Source organism: Vicia villosa, linkage group LG2, assembly GCF_029867415.1.
Source record: "Vicia villosa cultivar HV-30 ecotype Madison, WI linkage group LG2, Vvil1.0, whole genome shotgun sequence".
Lineage (NCBI taxonomy): Eukaryota > Viridiplantae > Streptophyta > Magnoliopsida > Fabales > Fabaceae > Vicia > Vicia villosa.
In genome coordinates, this window is record NC_081181.1 from 164,145,223 (window position 1) to 164,150,863 (window position 5,641).

The following is a 5,641-nucleotide window of genomic DNA, read 5'->3' on the forward strand; positions in this document are numbered from 1 at the left end:
AGGTTGTTTGGGATTTCTCTGAACAAGGCTGCAATCGTATGGCCTACTGGATGCGTGCATCACGAATATTGCAGCTCTGTAATCGTTGCCGGTATGCGCTCGATTGAACTTGGTTATCTGAGGCTCTTTTTTGTATTGTATATACTAGAACCCTGTTTAGGATTTGGAGAAGCTGGCAGTGTGGTTTTATGTCATGTGAATGTTGATTTTGTTTTTTTTGTTAGGTAATTGAAAGTCTGCTGGCTGTTAGTGTTAATTGTATGAGCTTTGTTCGAAAATTCTGAACTGGTAGTTAGCTTAGGTGGTTGAGATTAGGTTGGAATATTAGGAGATTAGTAAAACATAGCTGTTAGTTTAATGTTGGAAGAGAGGGTTAATTCTGTGCAATGTGTGGATGTGTATGGATGAATCATAGGAATATGGATTGGTGAATTTAGGTAAATGAATATTAGCTTGTTTAACTGATGCAGCCTGTGACTTTGTAACGGATCGAATTGGATAAGGAGACTGTGTGTAAATGAGACTGCTTCCTTTTGTATTGAATCGAATCGGATGAATGAATGATTTTTTTTTGGAATTTTCTTTTGGTTTAACTTGGTGTGATTGTGATGGCTGAACATGTACCTGGCTTTATTTCTGTTAGAAATTTCTTCTGGTTTATATAGAATTAGAACTGATGTGTTGGCAGCTTTGGTTTTTGAATGTCTTGTGGATGGTTTAGTGTAGCATGAGGGTTCAAAATGTTGAATTGTTAGAACTGAGGTTGGAATTGAACTGGTTTGATTTAACTATGACAGCTGGGGGGGTATTGTTAGAAATGCTAGTTAAGTGTGAATGTTTAGTTAGGATATAAGATGTTAGATGTGTGAAACTGAGTTGGGGTTTAGAAGTAGTTGCATAAGTGGTGGTTGATGGTTCTTGCCATGCTAGTGGTTAGGGACTGTTTGTATGTACTGATGCCCTTTTTTATGGAGATGATAATGTTGATTTGGAATTGAAAGTTTTGTTTAGCCATGTATGCATGCTGCAACTGATTATGCATGATTGCTAACTTGAAATACTGATTGATGCAGGTTGGTTCTAAATGCATGGAAGTCCAGAACATATGTGCTGCAAGTATCAAAGAGGTCTACTTTGGCATACATGGAGTCTTTGTAAAAAGGAGCCTAGTGTAATATGGAAGCAGCATCATGAAGTGGGCCACGGATGGAGGCTTGGAGATAATCATGGAAACTTTAAGTTTTAGGGACAGACTTAGGATGAGTTTATGATGATTTTTCTGTTTTTGTAATTTTGCAATGAAAGTTTGAATGGGATTTTGAACTATTAAATGATGAATGGTGTGATGGATTTTTTAATTGGAATTTTGTTGAATGTTGAATGATATTTGCAACTTGGACATTTGAAATTGGTCTAGAACTTTTGAAATTGGATGAACGTTGGAACTTGGATACCTCGAGTTCCCGCCATACGACTTTGAATCATGAATCATGATAAACTTTGATTTTTTAGTCTGAACTCCAAGCAACTCACATCTTAATCTAATCGAACTTGTACATTAATAGCCTATGGCCCCAAGTAATCACTTGAAATGAATATTTCATGATGATGAATTCAATCTCAATTCAATCTTCGACGTCCACTTGTACCAAAAACAATAAGCGAATACCTTGATAATATAGAACTCACAATTTCAAATTTTACACCATGACAAAGTCCTTCCTCAATTAATGCCCTTAACATAGCCATAATGCCGTAGAGACTCTTTTGATGAAGATAAGAACTTAAGCACATAAGGACATCTTAACATGAGATCCAATCAACCTCTGCTAATGAACCAGTCTTGTACATCTCGAACCAGAATGAAACCCTGACTTTAATAATCTTTGATCCCCAGTTAAAATCTAATGATTAATGATGCATGATATGCTAGATGACCTAATGGAAGGTATGTACATGAATGCAAAGTCTAAGCCAGATAGAAATAACGGGGTAGGACAAATTTGGGGTATGACAACTGCCACGTGTCGAAGACAGACTCAGGCGGGAAGATTTGAAATTCGAAGACGGTTTCGTAACTGTCCAAGTAACAGATGGCATCGCTAGAAGTTCTTATGAGAAACGTGGCAGCAGATTAGTATAGGACCGTTAAGGTCGAAACTAGTATAAATAGGAGTCTTAATGTTAGGATTCTGTGTGTTCATTTTGTACAAATCACTCACATATTTACTCAAGTATCAAGCGTTAAGAGAAAGAGTTCGCTGAGAAAATGTACGTATGACACCACCACTTTAATACATGTGTATTATCTTTTGTTTTAAATATCTTCCAGAATTACTGCATTTCGTTTACCTCTTGCCATTTACATTTCTGTATCTTTACTTTAATGTCATTTACTTTCGAATTACTTTCATGTTATTTACTTTCAAAGTCTTTAACATTTCTGCAGTTTAAGATTCTTTACGTTTCAATAGTCCTTTTAATTTTCTATGTTATGTTACTTATCTTTTCGCTGAAGTCACATTTATATATAACAAAGTGATTGTCAAGACTATTTGTTCTTTAATCGAACAACGCTTATTGAAGAAGACAAATAATGAATATGGTTCGAATGAACGTTGATGACAATCTTCTTGACTATGTGTCCTAGGATCAATCTAGTCGATCCTGCGAGTAACCAAATCATATTTATTATAGTTTGGAAGACTAGCGGTTGTTTACCGGAAATCACCGTAAACAAATTGGCACGCCCAGTGGGACAGTGTCAAGCAGATTGTTTTAATCAATTGCTTTATTTTTGTCTAGACAATATCAAGATCTTGTATGAACCTTAGGAACGGTAAATTAAAGAACAGTGCACAACCGATTCCCAAACGAAGGTACAACAGGAAAATGGTCGTTACGGCCAGTGCAGGGGGTGATCGAGATCCCCCACAAGGTTCAGGATCAGGAGCGGCAAATTCGACTTCTACTCAAGGAACACGAGATGCAACGGGTCCAAATGGATCGAGACCTGCAGATAATTCTCATGCTTTGCCTGAAAATAATACAGGGCTTTCAGGGACTATTCCAGTTTCAGTGTCGACAACCGCACCCTCATCCACAAGCGCATAGGACGTATTGTTTGCCTCGACAAATGCTGCAAATAATTTTCCTGGTCAAGGCACGAATTCTGCTTTCGAATGGAGACCAAATAGTTCATATGGAATGCCATACCCATATGGAACAGGCGTACGAGGGGCGGGATCTATATATGCCCCAACTAACAATGCGACATTTTCACTGAATGTTAGTTCAGTGGGTCGAAGTGCACATAACACTGGTTTTTCTACCCAGGTGCCTCACTTTACCACAAATAACCAAGCAGCATTTCGACAAGAAATGGATGCAAGCAACCATGATATGGTGGGGGTTTTGGCCAGAGAATTGACTTCAGTTTTAAGCCCACTAATGGCAAATGTTACTACTACAAATAGAGAAAACATGGAGACTTTCCAAAAGATATCATCTCAAATGAATCGAATGGCAGAATTCATGGGAATAACACCACCTAAAAGGAAAGACAAACAGCCTTCGAATCAAGAAGAGAGGCCCATTTTAGAACGTGTACAAGACATAGTTCCGTCATCTAGGACAGCCACTAGGGATGTATGCCCCTCACGAAGAACAGAGATGTTCGAAGGAACTCCAATAATTAACTTAGAAGCTTCAAATCAAAGAGCCGTCCCCGTTCGACAGGAAACGGAGGAGGAGCGACCCAGATTAAGGATTGTGGGTAGGAACGAACACCCAGATGAGGTTGTTCAAAGAGTCAGAAGAGAAAATCTGGCTACAGAAAATAACTTAACTGCCATGATAGAAAGGGTTATGGCCAATAATGGCCTTAGTACTGGACTTAGACGTCCAAACTATACATCCCCTATATCAGATTATATCATGCAGACAGAATTGCCTAGGGGCACTAAGGTACCAATCATTACAAAATTTTCAGGCGAAACTAATGAGTCAACGGTGGAACATATTGCTAGATATTTGACGGAAGCAGGAGACTTAGCAGGAAACGAGGATTTAAGGATCAAATATTTCCCTAGTTCGCTGACAAAAAATGCCTTCATTTGGTTTACTACTTTGCCACCAAATTCGATAGATGCATGGGCATACTTGGAAAGGCTTTTCCATGAGCAATTCTACATGGGTCAAACTAAGATAAGTTTGAAAGAATTGGCCAGTGTTAAAAGAAAATTCACAGAAACAATTGATGATTATTTAAATAGGTTCCGTTTGTTGAAATCAAGGTGTTTTACAACAGTCCCAGACCATGAACTTGTCGAAATGGCTGCAGGTGGTCTAGATTATTCAATAAGAAAGAAACTAGATACCCAATACCTTAGGGACATGGCCCAATTAGCAGACAGGGTTCGACAAGTCGAACGACTGAAGGCAGAAAAAGTTAGGGCGAATAAAAGTTATAAGAAAGAGAGAGTAGCGTACGTCGAAGCCGAGGACGCTGATGATGAGTCTTTCAATGACTCGTATAGCCCTGAAGAAGTCGAAATAGACTTAGCTGAATTGAAAGAAGCGCCACCTTACGCCTGCAAATTGCTAAATCCTGCCAATGGAAAAAACCCAGTAGAAAACGATAAGAATGATAGGTTCCCTAAGAAAACTTATACATTCGACATTACCAAGTGTGATGAAATATTTGATTTATTGGTAAAAGATGGCCAAATGATACTACCTCCAAATTCAAAAATTCCTCCGTTTGAACAACGGAAGAAAAGAGGTTTTTGTAAATATCATGGGTTTTTAGGCCATAAAACTTCTCAATGTTTTCTTTTCAGGGATCTAATTCAAAATGCTCTCAATGATGGAAGGTTGAAGTTTGCTGACAAGACCAAGAGTCATATGAGGGTCGATACCAATCCTCTGAACATTGCTGACGCTAGCCTCTGCGAGGTAGAAGATATCAACATGGTGGAGGCATCTGAAGTTGAAGTTGTGGAGACTAAAGCAATGTTCAATGGAAAGCAGGCTACTGAAAGCCTAAAAGGTGAAATAGTCTTCAACACTGTTGTCGAAGAATCTTCCAAGACAGAAATAACTGAAGCATCGAAGGAAGAAAACAGTGAGGCCACTGAAGACCTCAGGATGAAACTCCAGAAAATCCAGATCTCTGAAGTTCCTCCAGCAGCGGTTAACATGGTCAGCGCCAGACGACCAGTGTCTGAATTTGGCGAACTAGAGACATGGCTGACGAGGCAAAATGGGGGCATCGAAGTTCCTCCAAGAACCGAAAGCCTCAAAGAATATCTCTGGAATTGCCACGAGAAAAATGGTGGTAAGCAATGGATGTGTCCAAGGTGTTCGATCATGCTGAATCGAAGGGTCGAAGCCAACTTCGAAAGGGTTCGACGCGAAAGGTGGGAACACCCAGGAAGAGAGCCAAATCCCCTACTACAACTGTACCCAAAGATGGAGGAAAGCTTGGTAGGATTTTTGGTCAGATGCCACAAAGAAAACACTGAAGTTGCTCTCTGCCCAAGATGTGGGGCAGTCTATGAAGAAATGCTAGCACGATCATTCGAACGTGTGTATTGCTACATGAGTCAAGAAACTCAGGGGTTGCGTCCTAACCTGTACG